Raw genomic sequence first — 25,488 nt, forward strand, 5'->3', positions numbered from 1 at the left:
TGCCACCACAGAAAACTCATCTATCCCAAGAAGTACCCAGGCTGCAACAACTACACCTGAAGCCAAAGGATCCAGACTTTTTTTCCTCAGGGAAAGAGCTGCTGTTCCCTTTTTTCAGTCCTGCGCTGCAATGGCCGGTCCCACCTCCTGGAAAATTGAATCCGACTGAAGATTCCTGCCAGACAAAAGGGGCCCCCACAGGAATCTCTTGCTGCCCAAAAAGTGCCCAGACTGCCCCAAGAACTGCACCTGAAGCCAAAGGATTCAGACTTTTTTTCCCGGTAGAAAGAGCTGCTGTTCCCTTTTTTCAAGCCTGTTCTTCAATGGCCGGTCCCACCTCCAGAAAACTTTGCTCCAAATGAAGATTCCTGCCAGACAAAAGGTGCCACCATCGAAAGGTCTTTGCTGCCCCAGAAGTGCCCAGGCTGCTTCACCAACTTCACCTGAAGCCAAAGCTTCCAGACTTTTTTCCTGGTGGAAAGAGCTGCAGTTCCCTTTTTCCAGACCTGCTCTTCAATGGCCGGTCCCACCTCCTGGAAAATTTACTCCAAATAAAGATTCCTACCAGACAAAAGGTGCCACCACAGGAATCTCTTGCTGCCCAAGAAGTGCCCAGGCTGCCTCACCAACTACACCTCAAAACCAAAGGATCCAGACTTTTTTTCCTCAGGGAAAGAGCTGCTGTTCCCTTTTTTCAGCCCTGCTCTGCAATGGCCAGTCCCACCTTGTAAAAAATTGAATGCAAATGAAGATTCCTGCCAGACAAAAGGTGCCACCACAGAAAGTTCTTGTTCCCCAAGAAGTGCCCAGGCTGCCCCAAGAACTGCACCTGACGCCAAAAGATCCAGACTTTTTTCCCTGGGTGAAAGAGCTGCTGTTCCCTTTTTTCAGCCCTGCTGCAATGGCTCGTCCCACCTCCTGAAAAATTTACTCTAAATGAAGATTCCTGCCAGACAAAAGGTGCCGCCACAAAAAACTCTTCCTTCCCAAGAAGTTCCCAGGCTGCACAAACTACACCTGAAGCCAAAGCTTCCAGATTTTTTCCTGGTGTGAAGAGCTGCTGTTCCCGTTTTTCAGGCCTGCTCTGCAATGGCCGGTCCCACCTCGTGAAAAATTTAATCCAAATGAATATTCCTGCCAGACAAAATTTGCCGCTACAAAAAACTCTTGCTGCCCAAGAAGTGCCCAGGCTGCCCCACCAACTACTCCTGAAGCCAAAGGATCCAGACTTTTTTTCCTTAGGGAAAGAGCTGCTGTTCCGTTTTTTCTGCCCTGCGCTGCAATCTCCAGTCCCACCTTTTTAAAAACTGAATCCTACTGAAGATTCCTGCCAGAAAAAAGGTGCCACCACAGAAAACTCATCTATCCCAAGAAGTACCCAGGCTGCAACAACTACACCTGAAGCCAAAGGATCCAGACTTTTTTTCCTCAGGGAAAGAGCTGCTGTTCCCTTTTTTCAGTCCTGCGCTGCAATGGCCGGTCCCACCTCCTGGAAAATTGAATCCGACTGAAGATTCCTGCCAGACAAAAGGGGCCCCCACAGGAATCTCTTGCTGCCCAAAAAGTGCCCAGACTGCCCCAAGAACTGCACCTGAAGCCAAAGGATTCAGACTTTTTTTCCCGGTAGAAAGAGCTGCTGTTCCCTTTTTTCAAGCCTGTTCTTCAATGGCCGGTCCCACCTCCAGAAAACTTTGCTCCAAATGAAGATTCCTGCCAGACAAAAGGTGCCACCATTGAAAGGTCTTTGCTGCCCCAGAAGTGCCCAGGCTGCTTCACCAACTTCACCTGAAGCCAAAGCTTCCAGACTTTTTTCCTGGTGGAAAGAGCTGCAGTTCCCTTTTTCCAGACCTGCTCTTCAATGGCCGGTCCCACCTCCTGGAAAATTTACTCCAAATAAAGATTCCTACCAGACAAAAGGTGCCACCACAGGAATCTCTTGCTGCCCAAGAAGTGCCCAGGCTGCCCCACCAACTACACCTCAAAACCAAAGGATCCAGACTTTTTTTCCTCAGGGAAAGAGCTGCTGTTCCCTTTTTTCAGCCCTGCTCTGCAATGGCCAGTCCCACCTTGTAAAAAATTGAATGCAAATGAAGATTCCTGCCAGACAAAAGGTGCCACCACAGAAAGTTCTTGTTCCCCAAGAAGTGCCCAGGCTGCCCCAAGAACTGCACCTGACGCCAAAAGATCCAGACTTTTTTCCCTGGGTGAAAGAGCTGCTGTTCCCTTTTTTCAGCCCTGCTGCAATGGCTCGTCCCACCTCCTGAAAAATTTACTCTAAATGAAGATTCCTGCCAGACAAAAGGTGCCGCCACAAAAAACTCTTCCTTCCCAAGAAGTTCCCAGGCTGCACAAACTACACCTGAAGCCAAAGCTTCCAGATTTTTTCCTGGTGTGAAGAGCTGCTGTTCCCGTTTTTCAGGCCTGCTCTGCAATGGCCGGTCCCACCTCGTGAAAAATTTAATCCAAATGAATATTCCTGCCAGACAAAATTTGCCGCTACAAAAAACTCTTGCTGCCCAAGAAGTGCCCAGGCTGCCCCACCAACTACTCCTGAAGCCAAAGGATCCAGACTTTTTTTCCTTAGGGAAAGAGCTGCTGTTCCGTTTTTTCTGCCCTGCGCTGCAATCTCCAGTCCCACCTTTTTAAAAACTGAATCCTACTGAAGATTCCTGCCAGAAAAAAGGTGCCACCACAGAAAACTCATCTATCCCAAGAAGTACCCAGGCTGCAACAACTACACCTGAAGCCAAAGGATCCAGACTTTTTTTCCTCAGGGAAAGAGCTGCTGTTCCCTTTTTTCAGTCCTGCGCTGCAATGGCCGGTCCCACCTCCTGGAAAATTGAATCCGACTGAAGATTCCTGCCAGACAAAAGGGGCCCCCACAGGAATCTCTTGCTGCCCAAAAAGTGCCCAGACTGCCCCAAGAACTGCACCTGAAGCCAAAGGATTCAGACTTTTTTTCCCGGTAGAAAGAGCTGCTGTTCCCTTTTTTCAAGCCTGTTCTTCAATGGCCGGTCCCACCTCCAGAAAACTTTGCTCCAAATGAAGATTCCTGCCAGACAAAAGGTGCCACCATTGAAAGGTCTTTGCTGCCCCAGAAGTGCCCAGGCTGCTTCACCAACTTCACCTGAAGCCAAAGCTTCCAGACTTTTTTCCTGGTGGAAAGAGCTGCAGTTCCCTTTTTCCAGACCTGCTCTTCAATGGCCGGTCCCACCTCCTGGAAAATTTACTCCAAATAAAGATTCCTACCAGACAAAAGGTGCCACCACAGGAATCTCTTGCTGCCCAAGAAGTGCCCAGGCTGCCCCACCAACTACACCTCAAAACCAAAGGATCCAGACTTTTTTTCCTCAGGGAAAGAGCTGCTGTTCCCTTTTTTCAGCCCTGCTCTGCAATGGCCAGTCCCACCTTGTAAAAAATTGAATGCAAATGAAGATTCCTGCCAGACAAAAGGTGCCACCACAGAAAGTTCTTGTTCCCCAAGAAGTGCCCAGGCTGCCCCAAGAACTGCACCTGACGCCAAAAGATCCAGACTTTTTTCCCTGGGTGAAAGAGCTGCTGTTCCCTTTTTTCAGCCCTGCTACAATGGCTCGTCCCACCTCCTGAAAAATTTACTCTAAATGAAGATTCCTGCCAGACAAAAGGTGCCGCCACAAAAAACTCTTCCTTCCCAAGAAGTTCCCAGGCTGCACAAACTACACCTGAAACCAAAGCTTCCAGATTTTTTCCTGGTGTGAAGAGCTGCTGTTCCCGTTTTTCAGGCCTGCTCTGCAATGGCCGGTCCCACCTCGTGAAAAATTTAATCCAAATGAATATTCCTGCCAGACAAAATTTGCCGCTACAAAAAACTCTTCCTGCCCAAGAAGTGCCCAGGCTGCCCCACCAACTACTCCTGAAGCCAAAGGATCCAGACTTTTTTTCCTTAGGGAAAGAGCTGCTGTTCCGTTTTTTCTGCCCTGCGCTGCAATCTCCAGTCCCACCTTTTTAAAAACTGAATCCTACTGAAGATTCCTGCCAGAAAAAAGGTGCCACCACAGAAAACTCATCTATCCCAAGAAGTACCCAGGCTGCAACAACTACACCTGAAGCCAAAGGATCCAGACTTTTTTTCCTCAGGGAAAGAGCTGCTGTTCCCTTTTTTCAGTCCTGCGCTGCAATGGCCGGTCCCACCTCCTGGAAAATTGAATCCGACTGAAGATTCCTGCCAGACAAAAGGGGCCCCCACAGGAATCTCTTGCTGCCCAAAAAGTGCCCAGACTGCCCCAAGAACTGCACCTGAAGCCAAAGGATTCAGACTTTTTTTCCCGGTAGAAAGAGCTGCGGTTCCCTTTTTTCAAGCCTGTTCTTCAATGGCCGGTCCCACCTCCAGAAAACTTTACTCCAAATGAAGATTCCTGCCAGACAAAAGGTGCCACCATCGAAAGGTCTTTGCTGCCCCAGAAGTGCCCAGGCTGCCCCACCAACTTCACCTGAAGCCAAAGCTTCCAGACTTTTTTCCTGGTGGAAAGAGCTGCAGTTCCCTTTTTCCAGACCTGCTCTTCAATGGCCGGTCCCACCTCCTGGAAAATTTACTCCAAATAAAGATTCCTACCAGACAAAAGGTGCCACCACAGGAATCTCTTGCTGCCCAAGAAGTGCCCAGGCTGCCCCACCAACTACACCTCAAAACCAAAGGATCCAGACTTTTTTTCCTCAGGGAAAGAGCTGCTGTTCCCTTTTTTCAGCCCTGCACTGCAATGGCCAGTCCCACCTTGTAAAAAATTGAATGCAAATGAAGATTCCTGCCAGACAAAAGGTGCCACCACAGAAAGTTCTTGTTCCCCAAGAAGTGCCCAGGCTGCCCCAAGAACTGCACCTGACGCCAAAAGATCCAGACTTTTTTCCCTGGGTGAAAGAGCTGCTGTTCCCTTTTTTCAGCCCTGCTACAATGGCTCGTCCCACCTCCTGAAAAATTTACTCTAAATGAAGATTCCTGACAGACAAAAGGTGCCGCCACAAAAAACTCTTCCTTCCCAAGAAGTTCCCAGGCTGCACAAACTACACCTGAAGCCAAAGCTTCCAGATTTTTTCCTGGTGTGAAGAGCTGCTGTTCCCGTTTTTCAGGCCTGCTCTGCAATGGCCGGTCCCACCTTGTGAAAAATTTAATCCAAATGAATATTCCTGCCAGACAAAATTTGCCGCTACAAAAAACTCTTGCTGCCCAAGAAGTGCCCAGGCTGCCCCACCAACTACTCCTGAAGCCAAAGGATCCAGACTTTTTTTCCTTAGGGAAAGAGCTGCTGTTCCGTTTTTCCTGCCCTGCGCTGCAATCTCCAGTCCCACCTTTTTAAAAACTGAATCCTACTGAAGATTCCTGCCAGAAAAAAGGTGCCACCACAGAAAACTCATCTATCCCAAGAAGTACCCAGGCTGCAACAACTACACCTGAAGCCAAAGGATCCAGACTTTTTTTCCTCAGGGAAAGAGCTGCTGTTCCCTTTTTTCAGTCCTGCGCTGCAATGGCCGGTCCCACCTCCAGAAAACTTTACTCCAGATGAAGATTCCTGCCAGACAAAAGGTGCCACCACAGAAAGGTCTTGATGCCCAAGAAGTTCCCAGGCTGCCCCAAGAACTGCACCTGACGTCAAAAGATCCAGACTTTTTTCCCTGGTGGAAAGAGCTGCTGTTCCCTTTTTTCAGCCCTGCTGCAATGGCTTGTCCCACCTCCTGAAAAATTTAATCTAAATGAAGATTCCTGCCAGACAAAAGGTGACGCCACAAAAAACTCTTCCTTCCCAAGAAGTTCCCAGGCTGCACAAACTACACCTGAAGCCAAAGCTTCCAGATTTTTTCCTGGTGGAAAGAGCTGCTGTTCCCTTTTTTCAGACCTGCGCTGCAATGGCCGGTCCCACCTCCTGGAAAATTGAATGCAAATGAAGATTCCTCCTAGACAAAAGGTGCCACTACAGGAATCTCTTGCTGCCCAAGAAGTACCCAGGCTGCCCCACCGACTACACCTCAAAACCAAAGGATCCAGACTTTTTTTCCTGGTAGAAAGAGCTGCTGTTCCCTTTTTTCAGTGCTGTGCTGCAATGGCCGGTCCCACCTCCAGAAAACTTTACTCCAGATGAAGATTCCTGCCAGACAAAAGGCGCCACCACAGAAAGCTCTTCCTGCCCAAGAAGTGCCCAGGCTGCCCCAACAAGTGCACCTCCATGACAAAGCTTCCAGACTTTTTTTCCTTGTGGAAAGAGCTGCTGTTCCTTTTTTCTACCCTGCTCTGCAATGACCGGTCCCACCTTTTAAAAAATTGAATCCAAATGAAGATTCCTGCCAGACAAAAGGTGCTACCACAAAAAACTCTACCTTCCCAAGAAGTTTCCAGGCTGCACAAACTACACCTGAAGTCAAAGCTTCCAGATTTTTTCCTGGTGGAAAGAGCTGCTTTTCCCTTTTTTAAGCTCTGCGCTGCAATGGCCGGCCCCACCTCCTGGAAAATTGAATCCAAATGAAGATTCCTGCCAGAGAAAAGGTGCCACTACAGAAAGGTCTTTGCTACCCAAGAAGTGCCCAGGCTGTCCCAAAATCTACACCTCAAAGACAAAGCTTCCAGAATTTTTTCCTGGTGGCTAGAGCTGCTGTTCCCTTTTTTCAGTCCTGTTCTGTAATGCCGGTCCCACCTCCTGAGAAATTGAATCCAACTAAAGATTCCTGCCAGAGAAATGGTGCCACCACAGAAAGGTCTTTGCTGCCCCAGAAGTGCCCAGGCTGCCCCACCAACTTCACCTCAAAGGCAAAGCTTCCAGACTTTTTTCCTGGTGGAAAGAGCTGCTGTTCCCTTTTTTCAGCCCTGCTCTGCAATGGCCGGTCCCACCTCCTGGAAAATTGAATCCAAATGAAGATTCCTGCCAGACAAAAGGTGCCACCAAAGAAAGGTCTTCCTGCCCAAGATGTGCCCATGCTGCCCCAAGAACTGCACCTGACGCCAAAAGATCCAGACTTTTTTCCCTGGGTGAAAGAGCTGCTGTTCCCTTTTTTCAGCCCTGCTACAATGGCTCGTCCCACCTCCTGAAAAATTTACTCTAAATGAAGATTCCTGCCAGACAAAAGGTGCCGCCACAAAAAACTCTTCCTTCCCAAGAAGTTCCCAGGCTGCACAAACTACACCTGAAGCCAAAGCTTCCAGAGTTTTTCCTGGTGTGAAGAGCTGCTGTTCCCGTTTTTCAGACCTGCGCTGCAATGGCCGGTCCAACCTCCTGGAAAATTGAATGCAAATGAAGATTCCTCCTAGACAAAAGGTGCCACTACAGGAATCTCTTGCTGCCCAAGAAGTGCCCAGGCTGCCCCACCAACTACACCTCAAAACCAAAGGATCCAGACTTTTTTTCCTGGTGGAAAGAGCTGCTGTTCCCTTTTTTCAGTGCTGTGCTGCAATGGCCGGTCCCACCTCCAGAAAACTTTACTCCAGATGAAGATTCCTGCCAGACAAAAGGCGCCACCACAGAAAGCTCTTCCTGCCCAAGAAGTGCCCAGGCTACCCCAACAACTGCACCTCCATGACAAAGCTTCCAGACTTTTTTTCCTGGTGGAAAGAGCTGCTGTTCCTTTTTTCTACCCTGCTCTGCAATGCCCGGTCCCACCTTTTAAAAAATTTAATCCAAATGAAGATTCCTGCCAGAGAAAACGTGCTACCACAAAAAACTCTACCTTCCCAAGAAGTTTCCAGGCTGCACAAACTACACATGAAGTCAAAGCTTCCAGATTTTTTCCTGGTGGAAAGAGCTGCTTTTCCCTTTTTAAGCTCTGCGCTGCAATGGCCGGCCCCACCTCCTGGAAAATTGAATCCAAATGAAGATTCCTGCCAGAGAAAAGGTGCCACCACAGAAAGGTCTTTGCTGCCCAAGAAGTGCCCAGGCTGTCCCAAAATCTACACCTCAAAGACAAAGCTTCCAGAATTTTTTCCTGGTGGCTAGAGCTGCTGTTCCCTTTTTTCAGTCCTGTTCTGTAATGCCGGTCCCACCTCCTGAGAAATTGAATCCAACTAAAGATTCCTGCCAGAGAAATGGTGCCACCACAGAAAGGTCTTTGCTGCCCCAGAAGTGCCCAGGCTGCCCCACCAACTTCACCTCAAAGGCAAAGCTTCCAGACTTTTTTCCTGGTGGAAAGAGCTGCTGTTCCCTTTTTTCAGCCCTGCTCTGCAATGGTCGTTCTCACCTCCTGGAAAATTGAATCCGACTGAAGATTCCTACCAGACAAAAGGTGCCACCACAGAAACTCTTCCTGCCCAAGAAGTACCCAGGCTGTACCAACTAAACCTGAAGCCAAAGGATCCTGCCTTTTTTTCTTTGGGGAAAGAGCTGTTGTTCCCTTTTTTTAGTCCTGCGCTGCAATGACCGGTCCCACCTCCTGAAAAATTTCCTCCAACTGAAGATTCCTGCCAGACAAAAGGTGCCACCACAGAAAACTCTTCCTGCCCAAGAAGTGCCCAGGCTGCCCCAAAAACTGCACCTGAAACCAAAGGATCCAGACTTTTTTTCTTTGGGGAAAGAGCTACTGTTCCCTTTTTTTAGTCCTGCACTGCAATGGCCGGTCCCACCTCCTGAAAAATTGAATCCAACTGAAGATTCCTGCCAGACAAAAGGTGCCACCACAGAAAGTTCTTCCTGCCCAAGAAGTGCCCAGGCTGCCCCAAAAACTGCACCTGAAACCAAAGGATCCAGACTTTTTTTCTTTGGGGAAAGAGCTACTGTTCCCTTTTTTTAGTCCTGCGCTGCAATGACCGGTCCCACCTCCTGAAAAATTTACTCCAACTGAAGATTCCTGCCAGACAAAAGGTGCCACCACAGAAAACTCTTCCTGCCCTAGAAGTGCCCAGGCTGCCCCACCAACTGCACCTGAAGCCAAAGGATCCAGACTTTTTTTCCTGGTGGAAAGAGCTACTGTTCCCTTTTTTCAGCCCTGCTCTGCAATGGCCGGTCCCACCTTTTAAAAAATTGAATCCAACTGAAGATTCCTACCAGACAAAAGGTGCTACCACAGAAAACTCTTCCTGCCGAAGAAGTACCCAGCCTGCCCCAGCAAACACACCTGAAGCCAAAGGATCCAGACTTTTTTCCTGGTGGAAAGAGCTGTTGTTCCCTTTTTTCAGTCCTGCGCTGCAATGGCCGGTCCCACCTCCTGAAAAATTGAATCCAACTGAAGATTCCTGCCAGACAAAAGGTGCCACCGCAGAAAGCTCTTGCAGCTCAAGAAGTGCCCAGCCTGGACAAACTACACCTGAAGCCAATGGATCCAGACTTTTTTCCTGGTGGAAAGAGCTGCTGTTCCCTTTTTTCAGCCCTGCACTGCAATGGCCGGTCCCACCTCCTGGAAAGTTTATTGTAAATGAAGATTCCTGCCAGACAAAAGGTGCCACCACAGAAAACTCATCTAGCCCAAGATGTGCCCAGGCTGTCCCACCAACTGCACCTCAAAGCCAAAGGATCCAGACTTTTTTTACCGGGGGAAAGAGCTACTGTTCCCTTTTTTCTGCCATGCGCTGCAATGGCCGGTCCCACCTTTCAAAAAATTGAATCCAGCTGAAGATTCCTGTCAGACAAAAGGTGCCACCACATAAAGCTCTTCCTACCCAAGAATTGCCCAGGCTACCCCAACAACTACACCTGAAAACCAAAGGATCCAGACTTTTTTTCCTGGTGGAAAGAGCTGCTGTTCCCTTTTTTCATGTCTGCGCTGCAATGGCCGGTCCCACCTCCTGAAAAATTGAATCCAACTGAAGATTCCTGCCAGACAAAAGGTGCCACCACAGAAAACTCATCTAGCCCAAGAAGTGCCCAGGCTGCTCCACCAACTGCACCTTAAAGCCAATGGATCCAGACTTTTTTTCCTTGTGGAAAGAACTGCTGTTCCCTTTTCTCAGCCATGCGCTGCAATGGCCAGTCCCACCGTTTAAAAAATTGAATCCAACTGAAGATTCCTGCCAGACAAAAGGTGCCACCACAGAAAACTCTTCCTGCCCAAGAAGTGCCCAGGCTACCCCAACAACTACACCTGAAAACCAAAGGATCCAGACTTTTTTTCCTGGTGGAAAGAGCTGTTGTTCCCTTTTTTCAGTCCTGCGCTGCAATGGCCGGTCCCACCTCCTGGAAAATTGAATCCAACTGAAGATTCCTGCCAGACAAAAGGTGCCACCACAGAAACTCTTCCTGGCCAAGAAGTACCCAGGCTGTACCAACTAAACCTGAAGCCAAAGGATCCTGCCTTTTTTTCTTTGGGGAAAGAGCTGCTGTTCCCTTTTTTTAGTCCTGCGCTGCAATGACCGGTCCCACCTCCTGAAAAATTGAATCCAACTGAAGATTCCTGCCAGACAAAAGGTGCCACCACAGAAAACTCTTCCTGCCCTAGAAGTGCCCAGACTGCCCCACCAACTGCACCTGAAGCCAAAGGATCCTGCCTTTTTTTCCTGGTGGAAAGAGCTGCTGTTCCCTTTTTTCAGCCCTGCACTGCAATGGCCGGTCCCACCATTTAAAAAATTGTATCCAACTGAAGATTCCTGTCAGACAAAAGGTGCCACCACAGAAAACTCTTCCTGCCCAAGAAGTGCCCAGGCTACCTCACCCACTGCATCTCAAAACCAAAGGATCCAGACTTTTTTTCCTGGTGGAATGAGCTGCTGTTCCCTTTTTTCATGTCTGCGCTGCAATGGCCGGTCCCACCTTTTAAAAAATTGAATCCAACTGAAGATTCCTGCCAGACAAAAGGTGCCACCACAGAAAGTTCTTCCTGCCCAAGAAGTGCCCAGGCTGCCCCAAAAACTGCACCTGAAGCCAAAGGATCCTGCCTTTTTTTCTTTGGGGAAAGAGCTGCTGTTCCCTTTTTTTAGTCCTGCGCTGCAATGACCGGTCCCACCTCCTGAAAAATTGAATCCAACTGAAGATTCCTGCCAGACAAAAGGTGCCACCACAGAAAGCTCTTGCAGCTCAAGAAGTGCCCAGCCTGGACAAACCACACCTGAAGCCAATGGATCCAGACTTTTTTCCTGGTGGAAAGAGCTGCTGTTCCCTTTTTTCAGCCCTGCACTGCAATGGCCGGTCCCACCTCCTGGAAAGTTTATTGTAAATGAAGATTCCTGCCAGACAAAAGGTGCCACCACAGAAAACTCATCTAGCCCAAGATGTGCCCAGGCTGTCCCACCAACTGCACCTCAAAGCCAAAGGATCCAGACTTTTTTTCCTTGTGGAAAGAGCTACTGTTCCCTTTTTTCTGCCATGCGCTGCAATGGCCGGTCCCACCTTTCAAAAAATTGAATCCAGCTGAAGATTCCTGTCAGACAAAAGGTGCCACCACATAAAGCTGTTCCTACCCAAGAATTGCCCAGGCTACCCCAACAACTACACCTGAAAACCAAAGGATCCAGACTTTTTTTCCTGGTGGAAAGAGCTGCTGTTCCCTTTTTTCATGTCTGCGCTGCAATGGCCGGTCCCACCTCCTGAAAAATTGAATCCAACTGAAGATTCCTGCCAGACAAAAGGTGCCACCACAGAAAACTCTTCCTGCCCAAGAAGTGCCCAGCCTGCCCCACCCACTGCATCTCAAAGCCAAAGGATCCAGACTTTTTTTCCTTAGGGAAAGAGCTGCTGTTCCCTTTTTTCAGCCCTGCTCTGCAATGGCCAGTCCCACCGTTTAAAAAATTGAATCCAACTGAAGATTCCTGTCAGACAAAAGGTGCCACCACAGAAAACTCTTCCTGCCCAAGAAGTGCCCAGGCTGCCCCAAAAACTGCACTTGAAACCAAAGGATCCAGACTTTTTTTACCGGGGGAAAGAGCTACTGTTCCCTTTTTTCAGCCCTGCGCTGCAATGGCCCGTCCCACCTCCTGGAAAACTTAGTGTAAATGAAGATTCCTGCCAGACAAAAGGTGCCACCACAGGAAACTCTTCCTGCCCAAGAAGTGCCCAGGCTACCCCACCAAATATACCTGAAGCCAAAGGATCCATACTTTTTTCCTGGTGGAAAGAGCTGTTGTTCCCTTTTTTCAGCCCTGCGCTGCAATGGCCGGTCCCACCTCCTGGAAAATTGAATCCAACTGAAGATTTCTGCCAGACAAAAGGTGCCACCACAGAAACTCTTCCTGGCCAAGAAGTGCCCAATCTACCCCACCAAATACACCTCAAAGCTAAAGGATCCAGACTTTTTTCCTTGTGGAAAGAGCTGCTGTTCCCTTTTCTCAGCCATGCGCTGCAATGGCCGGTCCCACCGTTTAAAAAATGGAATCCAACTGAAGATTCCTGCCAGACAAAAGGTGCCACCACAGAAAACTGTTCCTGCCCAAGAAGTACCCAGCCTGCCCCAGCAAACAGACCTGAAGTCAAAGGCTCCAGACTTTTTTCCTGGTGGAAAGAGCTGTTGTTCCTTTTTTTCAGTCCTGCGCTGCAATGGCTGGTCCCACCTCCTGGAAAATTGAATCCATCTGAAGATTCCTGCCAGACAAAAGGTGCCACCACAGAAAACTCTTCCTGCCCAAGAAGTGCCCAGGCTGCCCCAAAAACTGCACCTGAAACCAAAGGATCCAGACTTTTTTTACCGGGAAAAAGAGCTGCTGTTCCCTTTTTTCAGCCCTGCGCTGCAATGGCCGGTCCCACCTCCTGGAAAACTTAGTGTAAATGAAGATTCCTGCCAGACAAAAGGTGCCACCACAGAAAACTCATCTAGCCCTAGAAGTGCCCAGCCTGCCCCACCCACTGCATCTCAAAGCCAAAGGATCCAGACTTTTTTTCTTTGGGGAAAGAGCTGCTGTTCCCTTTTTTCAGCCCTGCGCTGCAATGGCCGGTCCCACCTCCTGGAAAATTTATTGTAAATGAAGATTCCTGCCAGAAAAAAGCTGCCACCACAGAATACTCATCTAGCCCAAGAAGTGCCCAGGCTGCCCCACCAACTGCACCTTAAAGCCAAAGAATCCAGACTTTTTTTCCTTGTGGAAAGAGCTGCTGTTCCCTTTTCTCAGCCATGCGCTGCAATGGCCGGTCCCACCGTTTAAAAAATTGGATCCAACTGAAGATTCCTGCCAGAAAAAAGGTGCCACCACAGGAAACTCTTCCTGCCCAAGAAGTGCCCAGGCTACCCCACCAAATATACCTGAAGCCAAAGGATCCAGACTTTTTTCCTGGTGGAAAGAGCTGTTGTTCCCTTTTTTCAGTCCTGCGCTGCAATGGCCGGTCCCACCTCCTGGAAAATTGAATCCAACTGAAGATTTCTGCCAGACAAAATGTGCCACCACAGAAACTCTTCCTGGCCAAGAAGTGCCAAATCTACCCCACCAAATACACCTCAAAGCTAAAGGATCCAGACTTTTTTCCTTGTGGAAAGAGCTGCTGTTCCCTTTTCTCAGCCCTGCTCTACAATGGCCGGTCCCACCTCCTGAAAAATTGAATCCAACTGAAGATTCCTGCCAGACAAAAGGTGCCACCACAGGAAACTCTTCCTGCCCAAAAAGTACCCAGCCTACGCCACCAAATACACCTGAAGCCAATGGATCCAGACTTTTTTTCCTGGTGGAAGGAGCTGTTGTTCCCTTTTTTCAGCCCTGCTCTGCAATGGCCGGTCCCTCCTCCTGAAAAATTTACTCCAACTGAAGATTCCTGCCAGACAAAAGGTGCCCCCACAGAAAACTCTTCCTGCCCAAAAAGTACCCAGCCTACGCCACCAAATACACCTGAAGCCAATGGATCCAGACTTTTTTTCCTGGTGGAAAGAGCTGTTGTTCCCTTTTTTCAGTCCTGCTCTGCAATGGCCGGTCCCACCTCCTGGAAAATTGAATCCAACTGAAGATTCCTGCCAGACAAAAGTTGCCACCACAGAAACTCTTCCTGGCCAAGAAGTACCCAGGCTGTACCAACTAAACCTGAAGCCAAAGGATCCTGCCTTTTTTTCTTTGGGGAAAGAGCTGCTGTTCCCTTTTTTTAGTCCTGCGCTGCAATGACCGGTCCCACCTCCTGAAAAATTTCCTCCAACTGAAGATTCCTGCCAGACAAAAGGTGCCACCACAGAAAACTCTTCCTGCCCTAGAAGTGCCCAGGCTGCCCCACCAACTGCACCTGAAGCCAAAGGATCCAGACTTTTTTTCCTTAGGGAAAGAGCTGCTGTTCCCTTTTTTCAGCCCTGCACTGCAATGGCCGGTCCCACCGTTTAAAAAATTGGATCCAACTGAAGATTCCTGCCAGAAAAAAGGTGCCACCACAGAAAACTCATCTAGCCCAAGAAGTGCCCAGGCTACCTCACCCACTGCATCTCAAAACCAAAGGATCCAGACTTTTTTTCCTGGTGGAAAGAGCTGCTGTTCCCTTTTTTCATGTCTGCGCTGCAATGGCCGGTCCCACCTCCTGAAAAATTGAATCCAACTGAAGATTCCTGCCAGACAAAAGGTGCCACCACAGAAAGTTCTTCCTGCCCAAGAAGTGCCCAGGCTGCCCCAAAAACTGCACCTGAAGCCAAAGGATCCTGCCTTTTTTTCTTTGGGGAAAGAGCTGCTGTTCCCTTTTTTTAGTCCTGCGCTGCAATGACCGGTCCCACCTCCTGAAAAATTTACTCCAACTGAAGATTCCTGCCAGACAAAAGGTGCCACCACAGAAAACTCTTCCTGCCCTAGAAGTGCCCAGGCTGCCCCACCAACTGCACCTGAAGCCAAAGGATCCAGACTTTTTTTCCTTAGGGAAAGAGCTGCTGTTCCCTTTTTTCAGCCCTGCTCTGCAATGGCCGGTCCCACCTTTTAAAAAATTGAATCCAGCTGAAGATTCCTACCAGACAAAAGGTGCTACCACAGAAAACTCTTCCTGCCCAAGAAGTACCCAGCCTGCCCCAGCAAATACACCTGAAGCCAAAGGATCCAGACCTTTTTCCTGGTGGAAAGAGCTGTTGTTCCCTTTTTTCAGTCCTGCGCTGCAATGGCCGGTCCCACCTCTTGAAAAATTGAATCCAGCTGAAGATTCCTGCCAGACAAAAGGTGCCACCACAGAAAGTTCTTCCTGCCCAAGAAGTGCCCAGGCTGCCCAAAAACTGCACCTGAAACCAAAGGATCCAGACTTTTTTTCCTGGTGGAAAGAGCTGCTGTTCCCTTTTTTCAGCCCTGCACTGCAATGGCCGGTCCCACCTCCTGGAAAGTTTATTGTAAATGAAGATTCCTGCCAGACAAAAGGTGCCACCACAGAAAACTCATCTAGCCCAAGATGTGCCCAGGCTGTCCCACCAACTGCACCTCAAAGCCAAAGGATCCAGACTTTTTTTCCTTGTGGAAAGAGCTACTGTTCCCTTTTTTCTGCCATGCGCTGCAAAGGCCGGTCCCACCTTTCAAAAAATTGAATCCAGCTGAAGATTCCTGTCAGACAAAAGGTGCCACCACAGAAAACTCTTCCTACCCAAGAATTGCCCAGGCTACCCCAACAACTACACCTGAAAACCAAAGGATCCAGACTTTTTTTCCTGGTGGAAAGAGCTGCTGTTCCCTTTTTTCATGTCTGCGCTGCAATGGCCGGTCCCACCTCCTGAAAAATTGAATCCAACTGAAGATTCCTGCCAGACAAAAGGTGCCACCCCAGAAAGTTCTTCCTGCCCAAGAAGTGCCCAGGCTGCCCCAAAAACTGCACCTGAAACCAAAGGATCCAGACTTTTTTTACCGGGGGAAAGAGCTACTGTTCCCTTTTTTCAGCCCTGCGCTGCAATGGCCGGTCCCACCTCCTGGAAAATTGAATCCAACTGAAGATTCCTGCCAGACAAAAGGTGCCACCACAGAAACTCTTCCTGCCCAAGAAGTGCCTAGGCTACCCCACCAAATATACCTGAAGCCAAAGGATCCAGACTTTTTTCCTGGTGGAAAGAGCTGTTGTTCCCTTTTTTCAGCCCTGCGCTGCAATGGCCGGTCCCACCTCCTGGAAAATTGAATCCAACTGAAGATTTCTGCCAGACAAAAGGTGCCACCACAGAAACTCTTCCTGGCCAAGAAGTGCCCAATCTACCCCACCAAATACACCTCAAAGCTAAAGGATCCAGACTTTTTTCCTTGTTGAAAGAGCTGCTGTTCCCTTTTCTCAGCCATGCGCTGCAATGACCGGTCCCACCGTTTAAAAAATTGAATCCAGCTGAAGATTCCTACCAGACAAAAGGTGCCACCACAGAAAACTGTTCCTGCCCAAGAAGTACCCAGCCTGCCCCAGCAAACAGACCTGAAGCCAAAGGCTCCAGACTTTTTTCCTGGTGGAAAGAGCTGTTGTTCCTTTTTTTCAGTCCTGCGCTGCAATGGCTGGTCCCACCTCCTGCAAAATTGAATCCATCTGAAGATTCCTGCCAGACAAAAGGTGCCACCACAGGAAACTCTTCCTGCCCAAAAAGTACCCAGCCTACGCCACCAAATACACCTGAAGCCAATGGATCCAGACTTTTTTTCCTGGTGGAAGGAGCTGTTGTTCCCTTTTTTCAGCCCTGCTCTGCAATGGCCGGTCCCACCTCCTGAAAAATTGAATCCAACTGAAGATTCCTGCCAGACAAAAGGTGCCACCACAGAAAACTCTTCCTGCCCAAGAAGTGCACATGCTGCACCAACTACACCTGAAGCCAAAGGATCCAGACTTTTTTTCCTGGTGGAAAGAGCTGCTGTTCCTTTTTTTGCGCTCTGCGCTGCAGAGGGCAGTCCCACATCTTGGAGAATTTAATGTAAATGAAGATTCCTGCCAGACAAAAGGTGCCACCACAGAAACTCTTCCTGCCCAAGAAGTACCCAAGCTGCACCAATTACACCTGAAGCCAACGGATCCAGACTTTTTTTTTAAGGGAAAGAGCTGCTGTTCCCTTTTTTCAACCCTGTGCTGCAATGGCCGGTCCCACCTCCTGAAAAATTTACTCCAACTGAAGATTCCTGCCAGAAAAAAGGTGCCACCACAGAAAGGTCTTGGTGCTCAAGAAGTGCCCAGGCTACCCCACCAACTACACCTGAAGCCAAAGGATCCAGACTTTTTTTCCTTAGGGATAGAACTACTGTTCCCTTTTTTCAGCCCTGCTCTGCAATGGCCGGTCCCACCTCCTGAAAAATATACTCCAAATGAACATTCATTCCAGACAAAAGGTGCCACTACAGAAAACTCTTCCTACCCAAGAATTGCCCAGGCTACCCCAACAACTACACCTGAAAACCAAAGGATCCAGACTTTTTTTCCTGGTGGAAAGAGCTGCTGTTCCCTTTTTTCATGTCTGCGCTGCAATGGCCGGTCCCACCTCCTGAAAAATTGAATCCAACTGAAGATTCCTGCCAGACAAAAGGTGCCACCACAGAAAACTCTTCCTGCCCAAGAAGTGCCCAGGCTGCCCCAAAAACTGCACCTGAAACCAAAGGATCCAGACTTTTTTTACCGGGGGAAAGAGCTACTGTTCCCTTTTTTCAGCCCTGCGCTGCAATGGCCGGTCCCACCTCCTGGAAAATTGAATCCAACTGAAGATTCCTGCCAGACAAAAGGTGCCACCACAGAAACTCTTCCTGCCCAAGAAGTGCCTAGGCTACCCCACCAAATATACCTGAAGCCAAAGGATCCAGACTTTTTTCCTGGTGGAAAGAGCTGTTGTTCCCTTTTTTCAGCCCTGCGCTGCAATGGCCGGTCCCTCCTCCTGGAAAATTGAATCCAACTGAAGATTTCTGCCAGACAAAAGGTGCCACCACAGAAACTCTTCCTGGCCAAGAAGTGCCCAATCTACCCCACCAAATACACCTCAAAGCTAAAGGATCCAGACTTTTTTTACCGGGGGAAAGAGCTGCTGTTCCCTTTTCTCAGCCATGCGCTGCAATGGCCGGTCCCACCGTTTAAAAAATTGAATCCAGCTGAAGATTCCTACCAGACAAAAGGTGCCACCACAGAAAACTGTTCCTGCCCAAGAAGTACCCAGCCTGCCCCAGCAAACAGACCTGAAGCCAAAGGCTCCAGACTTTTTTCCTGGTGGAAAGAGCTGTTGTTCCTTTTTTTCAGTCCTGCGCTGCAATGGCTGGTCCCACCTCCTGGAAAATTGAATCCATCTGAAGATTCCTGCCAGACAAAAGGTGCCACCACGGGAAACTCTTCCTGCCCAAAAAGTACCCAGCCTACGCCACCAAATACACCTGAAGCCAATGGATCCAGACTTTTTTTCCTGGTGGAAGGAGCTGTTGTTCCCTTTTTTCAGCCCTGCTCTGCAATGGCCGGTCCCACCTCCTGAAAAATTGAATCCAACTGAAGATTCCTGCCAGACAAAAGGTGCCACCACAGAAAACTCTTCCTGCCCAAGAAGTGCACATGCTGCACCAACTACACCTGAAGCCAAAGGATCCAGACTTTTTTTCCTGGTGGAAAGAGCTGCTGTTCCTTTTTTTCAGCTCTGCGCTGCAGAGGGCAGTCCCACATCCTGGAGAATTTAATGTAAATGAAGATTCCTGCCAGACAAAAGGTGCCACCACAGAAACTCTTCCTGCCCAAGAAGTACCCAGGCTGCACCAATTACACCTGAAGCCAACGGATCCAGACTTTTTTTTTAAGGGAAAGAGCTGCTGTTCCCTTTTTTCAACCCTGTGCTGCAATGGCCGGTCCCACCTCCTGAAAAATTTACTCCAACTGAAGATTCCTGCCAGAAAAAAGGTGCCACCACAGAAAGGTCTTGGTGCTCAAGAAGTGCCCAGGCTACCCCACCAACTACACCTGAAGCCAAAGGATCCAGACTTTTTTTCCTTAGGGATAGAACTACTGTTCCCTTTTTTCAGCCCTGCTCTGCAATGGCCGGTCCCACCTCCTGAAAAATATACTCCAAATGAACATTCATTCCAGACAAAAGGTGCCACTACAGAAAACTCTTCCTGCCCAAGAATTGCCCAGGCTACCCCAAAAACTGCACCAGAAGCCAAAGGTTCCAGACTTTTTTTCCTGGTGGAAAGAGCTGCTGTTCCCTTTTTTCTGCCCTGCTCTGCAATGGCTGGAGCCACCTCCAGGAAAATGGGATGTAAATGAAGATTCCTGCCAGACAAAAGGTGCCACCACAGAAAACACTTCTCTCCGAAGAAGTTCCCAGGCTGCCCCACCAACTACACCTGAAGCCAAAGGATCCAGACTTTTTTTCCTGATGGAAGGGGCTGCTGTTCCCTTTTTTCAGCTCTGCGCTGTAACGCCCGGTCCCACCTCTTGGAACGTTGAATCGAAATGAAGATTCCTGCCAGACAAAAGGTGCCACCACAGAAAACTCTTCTTGCCCATGAATTGCCCAACCTGCCCCAACAACTGCACCTCAAAGCCAAAGCTTCCAGACTTTTTTTCCCGGTTGAAAGAGCTACTGTTCCCTTTCTTCAGTCCTGCGCTGCAATGGCCGGTCCCACCTTCTGAGAAATTGAATCCAACTAAAGATTCCTGCCAGAGAAATGGTAGCACCGCAGAAAACTCTTGCTGCCCGAGAAGTGCCCAGACTGCCTGAACAACTACGCCTGAAAGACTAAGGTTCAAGACTTTTTTTCCTGGTGGAAAGAGCTGTTGTTCCCTTTTTCCTGCCCTGCGCTGCAATGGTCGGTCCCACCTCCTGAAAAATTTTCTCCAACTGAAGATTCCTGCCAGACAAAAGGTGCCACCACAGAAAGTTTTTCCTGCCCAAGAAGTGCCCAGACTGCACCCACTACACCTGAAGCCAGAGGTTCCAGACTTTTTCTTTTTAGGGAAATAGCTGCTCTTTCCTTTTTTCAGCACTGTACTTTAATAGCCGGTCCCACCTCCTGAAAAATTTACTCCAAATGAAGATTCCTGCCAGACAAAAGGTGCCACCACAGAAAGCTCTTCCTGCCAAAGTGCCCAGCCTTCCCCAGCAACTGTACCTCAAAGCCAAAGGTTCCACACTTTTTTTCCTGGTGGAAAGAGCTGCTGTTCCCTTTTTTCAGTCCTGCGCTGCAAGGGCCGGTCCCTCCTTTTAAATATTGAATCCAACTGAAGATTCCTGTCAGACAAAAGGTGCCACCACAGAAAACTCTTCCTGCCGAAGAAGTGCCTAGGCTACTCCAACAACTGTACCTTGTGACAGGTAACGAGGCTTTAAATTTAGGTTGCAAGGTATAAAAGATTTTTTAATGCCACAAACAAGCAAAAACGGGTATCCGGGCGACCAGAGGAAACCCCTGTTCCTGCCGCAGTCCACAAGGGGGAACAAAAACAGCACTTATTTTACCCTCCTTTGCCACCTCCCCCCCAAAGTCATGTCATCAGTCCATTGGTGGAGATTTCATGGGCTGCATCCTGCTTGGTTCCCTCTTCGCGGGCCAGCTCTGGGTTGGTTCCTCCTTTCGCGGGCCATCTCCGTTGTTGAGGGGTGTCCACCAATAATTTTAAAGTCATTAGTCTCTATTAGGCCGTGGTTCTGGAAACTTCCATCAGGATGATGGTTGATCACCCAGACTCCTCGTGGCCGACCCCTCCGTATTGCTCCCCATTAATATGCTTAGAACAAACAGCTTCAAGGTACAATATGCTAAATCATCGTGTTGTGGTTAATCAGTTTGCAGCTTACAGAACTTGTGGTTAGGCATTGCCTAACACTCTAACTTGTGATTCCAACAAAGCAGTTAACACAATATAATGACTTCGTTAACTCTTTCTTATTTGAACAGCAAATTTCTTTAGATCACTTATAACACTGCTCCTCGCAGGTAGGATTTGGGTCTGGGGGTCTCAGTTTTGGTGTGGGGGGGCCTCAGTTTGGGTCTGAGGGGTCTCTGGGGTGTCAGCTTGGGTCAGGGGGTCTCAGGCTTTGGGTCTGGGGGTCTCAGGGGTCCCAAGGCCTCAGTTTGGGTCTGGGGGCCTTGGGTCTGGGGGTCTTAGTTTGGGTCTGGGGATCTCAGCTTTTGGGTCTGGGGGGCTCAGGATTTGGGTCTGGGGGTCTCAGTTTGGCTCTGGGGATCTCAGGTTTTGGGTCTGGGGGGCTCAGGTTTTGGGTCTGGGGGTCTCAGTTTGGGTCTGGGGATCTCAGGTTTTGGGTCTGGGGGGCTCAGGTTTTGGGTCTGGGGGTCTCAGTTTGGCTCTGGGGATCTCAGGTTTTGGGTCTGGGGGTCTCAGTTTGGGTCAGGGAGGCTTAGGGTTTGGGTCTAGGGGGCTCAGTTTGGGTCAGGGGGGCTCAGTTTGGGTCCAAGGGGCTCAGGATTTGGATCTGGGGATCTCGGGGATCCCAAGGTCTCCATTTGGGTTTGGGGGTCTCAGGGTTTGGGTCTGGGGGGTCTCAGGGGGTCTCAGCATCAGGTTTTGTCCCCCACACCTGTGTCAAAATGTCCCCCGCCACCCCAACCAGTATTTCCTGTTCCCAAACTGGGACAGGGAACCGAAACTGGGAGGGGGAAGGGGGGGAACTGGGAGGGGCTGGGGGGGGCCCAATGACCTTCAGATGGGTCTGGGGGACCCCCAAAGACCCCGGGGGGACCCCCAATGACCCCTCACAGTTCTGGGAACTCCCAAAGACCCCCCCCAGCAGGGACAGGGACCCCCAGTGACCCCCTCAGGGTCAGTCGCCCTCCATGGGGGTTGGGGGGCACTGGTGACCTCCCCTAACCCCCCCTCTGTCCCCGCAGGCTCCCAGTGCTCCCAGACCCCCCCCGAAGGCTGCACCCCGTGCATGACCCCCGGAGCCCCCCGAGACGCCGACCCCCGTGACCGTGACCACCGGGAGCCCCCCGAGCCTCTCCTGCTCCCCGGCCCCGCCCCGGGGGTGGCTCCGGGTGTGGGGGGGGCCCCCCTCCCGCGAGGGGCCCGTGGGGACCCCCCTGACCCTCGAGTGCCACTTCCGAGGCCCCCCCGACACCGCCCTGACCTGGCTCCAGGCGTGTCCCCCCGGGCTCGGGGAGGTCCCCCGGAGCTGCCCCTGGCCCCAGGAGGTGGTGGCCACCCGGGGGGGCCGCCGGATGGAGCGGGCGGTGCAGGAAGGGGGGGTAAGCTCCACCCTGACCTACCCCAAACTGTCCCACAACGACTCCGGGCTCTTCTTCTGCCGCGTGGAGTCCGGGGGGGAGACGGCCCAGAGCTGCGGCACCTTCGTCAGGGTCCTCGGTGAGTGGGGGACGTGGGGGGGTCTCACCCGGGTCACTCGGCCCCTCCCGGTGCCCCCAGCATGGTACCAGTATAGCCCAGTCCCTCCCGGTTTAACCCCCTCCATCCCAGTCCCCTCCAAGGGTATCCCAGTGCCCCCCAGCCCTGCAGCACCTTCGGGAGGGTCCTGGGGGTCTCGGGGGGATCGAGGGGGCTGGGGGGTCTCATCTGAGTCACTGGTCTTTCCCAGTCCATCCTAGTCCCCTCCCAGTATAACCCAGTCCATCCCAGTCCCCTCCCAGTATAACCTAGTGCTACCACAAGCCCCCCCAGTCCATCCCAGTGCCCTGCAGTGCCCCCCAGTCCATCCCAGTTATTCCCAGTAACCCCTTTGAGCCCTTCTCAGTGCCCTCCAGTCCCACTCCAGTCTGTCCCAGTCACTCCCAGTATCTCTCTTGAGTCCCTCCCAGTGCCCTCCCAGCATAACCCAGTGCCCTCCAGTCCCTCCCAGTATAACCCAGTGCCCTCCCAGTATAGCCCAGGCCCTCCCAGTATAACCCAGTGCCCTGCACTCCCTCCCAGTATACCCAGTCCCTCCCAGTGTAACCCAGTCCCTCCCAGTTACCCAGTCCCGTTCCCACAGAGCCGGTTCCTGCCCCGTTCCTGGTGCTGAGGGAGAGCACCAAGAACCGGATCCTGACGGCGCAGGGGGTGCTGCTGCTGCTCTGCTCGGCCGGGCCGGGGCTGCTGCTGCTGCTCAGGGTGGGACACTGGGACAAACTGGGACAGCTGGGGCAGGGGGACACCAACTGGGACACTGGGACACCAACTGGGACACTGGGACAACTGGGACAGGGGGACACCAACTGGGACACCCAACTGGGACACTGAGACACCAACTAGGACACTGGGACACCAACTGAGACACTGGGACAACTGGGACACCCAACTGGGACACTGGGACACCCAACTGGGACACTGGGACAACTGGGACAGGGGGACACCAACTGGGACACTGGGACCCTCAGTTCTGTCACTGGGACCCCCAATTGGACACTGGGACCCCCAGTTGGGACACTGGGGACACCAACTGGAACTTTGGGACCCCTAAATAGGACACTGGGGACACCAACTGGGACACTGGGGACACCTAATTAGGACATTGGGGACACCAACTTGGACACTGGGGACACCAGCTGGGACACTGGGGACACCAGGTGGGACATTGGGTCCCGTAAATGGGACACTGGGGACACCAATTGAGACATTGGGGACATTAATTGAGACCCTGGGGACACCAATTGCCCCCCGGGTCCCCCAAAATCCCCCCCTGGGTAACCTCAATCCTCCCCAACCCCCCAACCCCCCCCTGGTACCCCCAATTCCCCCCTGGATGCCCCAAAACCCCTTCAACACCCCCCGTACATCCCAGTTCCCCCCAAATCCCCCCCAGTTCCCCCCAACCTCCTCCTGCCATCCCCAAATCCCCCCAGTCCTCCCCAGAGACACCCACCCCCCCCTGGCCACCCCTAAATCCCCCTGGTGCCCCCAAAACCCCCCTGACCACCCCTAAATCCCCCTGGTGCCCCCCAAAACCCCCCTGGCCACCCCAACCCCCTCCGGCCACCCCTAGTTTTCCCCTGTCACCCCTTAATTCCTCCTTGATGCCTCCAAACCCCACCCGGCCACCCCAAAACCCCCCTGGAGCCCCCCCAAACACCCCCCGGCCACCCCAAAACCCCCCTATGCCCTCTTTTCCCCCCCTGGCCACCCCTAAATCCCCCCTGGTGCCCCCAGAAAACCCCCCCGGCCACCCCAAAACCCCCCTGTACTTCCAACCTCCCCGCCCCACCACCCCTAAATCTCCCCTGGTGCCCCTCAAAACCCCCCTGGCCACCCCAAAAATTCCCTGTGCCCCCTTTTTTCCCCCCTGGCCACCCCTAAACCCCCCCTGGCCACTCCAAACCCCCCCGTGCCCCCTGTTCCCCCCCCATAGAAGCACTGGGCCAACGAGCAGCTGCTGCACCCCGAAAAAACCACATGCGAGGAGGAAAACCTCTACGAGGTGACGTTCTGGGGGCCCCCGCGCCCCAAAATCGTGCTGGGGGGGGGTCTATCACTCTCTAAACCCCCCCAAACCGACCCGAATCCCCCCCTTTCCTCGTTTTCAGGGGCTGAACCTGGACGAGTGTTCGATGTACGAGGACATTTCCCGGGGGGTCCAACCCACCTACCAGGACGTGGGGACCCTCCCCGGCGACTCCCAGCTGGAAAATCCCTGAGGGACCCCCCGAAAAAGGGGGGTGGGACCCCCCGGGAAGGGGTTTGGGACCCCCTGGCTCTGCTTGGCCCCCCCCAATACTCTGCTCTGGTGACACAAGGCCGTGCTGACCCCCCCCAAAATAAAACTGCTGTGGGTTCTGTGGGTTTTGGGGGGTTAGTTACTTGTAGTAATTAACGAGTGGTTAATTAATCAGCAAGGGGAGGCAGGTGAGAGCAGAGATGCCTCAGAGTCTGATGGGAAGGGGGGTCTTGTAGTGACCCCCATTTTTCCCCTATTATCCCCCATTTTCCTTCTTCATCCCCTATTTTCCCCATTTTCCCTCATTTCCCCCATTTTCCCTCATTATCCCCATTTTCCTCATTACCTCGTTTTCCCTCATTTCCCCCATTTTCCCCCCTTATCCCCTATTTTCCCTTATTTCCCCCATTCCCCCCATTATCCCCACTTTTCCTCTCAGACACCCATTTCCCCTCATTTTCAACCATTATCCCTTCTTTTCCCTCCATTATCCCATATTTTTCCCCATTGTTCCCCGTTTCCCCCATTATCCCACATTTCTCCCCTATTATTCCCCATTTTCCCTCATTATCTGACATTTTTCCCTATTATTCACCATTTTCCCCCATTATGCCCCATTATCCCACATTTCTTCTTCCTTATCCCCCATTTCCCCCTTACCATCCCCCATAATCTCCTATTTTTCCCCATTACCCCTCATTTTCCCCATTTTCCCCTCACTCTCCCCCATTACCCTCCCATTTCTCTCCCTTTCTTCCCCATTTCACCTCATTTTACCCCATTTCCCCCCATTATTTGCCCTCATTATCCCCCATTTCTACCCCATTATCCTCCATTTCTACCCCATTATCCTCCATTTCTACCCCATTATCCCCTATTTTTTCCCATTTTCCTCCGTTATCCTCCATTAACCCCTATTTCCCACAAATTCCCCCCATTCTCTCCCATTTCCCCCTCTCTCTCCTCCATTCCTCCATTTTCCCTCGTTTACCCCATTCTCCCCATTAATTCGCATTTTTGCCCATTTTCCCTTATTTACCCCATTCTCCCCATTATCTCTCATTTTTGCCCATTTTCCCCCATTCCTCCCATTTCCCCTCATTCTCCCCCCACTTCCTTCCCATTTCCCCTCATTTTCCTTCCATGTTTCCCCATTTC

The 25,488-nt window shown here is 51.1% G+C and overlaps 1 long non-coding RNA gene and 1 pseudogene across 1 annotated transcript in view; one reads left to right on the forward strand and one right to left on the reverse strand.

The window, feature by feature from the left end:
* The window catches only part of LOC127463458 (uncharacterized), a 61,024-nt gene extending 45,078 nt beyond the window's left edge, over window positions 1-15,946 (reverse strand). The window contains exons 1-2 of the long non-coding RNA XR_007900846.1: window positions 15,897-15,946; window positions 14,933-15,124 (exon numbers count right to left, since the gene is read on the reverse strand). This is a non-coding gene — a long non-coding RNA (uncharacterized LOC127463458). The remainder of the gene's footprint in view (window positions 1-14,932; window positions 15,125-15,896) is intronic.
* The window catches only part of LOC127463453 (zinc finger protein 91-like), a 307,626-nt pseudogene that overhangs the window by 262,460 nt on the left and 19,678 nt on the right, over window positions 1-25,488 (forward strand).

Source organism: Manacus candei, unplaced genomic scaffold (assembly GCF_025592945.1).
Source record: "Manacus candei isolate 608988 ecotype Guabito, Panama unplaced genomic scaffold, ASM2559294v1 h1tg000161l, whole genome shotgun sequence".
NCBI lineage: Eukaryota > Metazoa > Chordata > Aves > Passeriformes > Pipridae > Manacus > Manacus candei.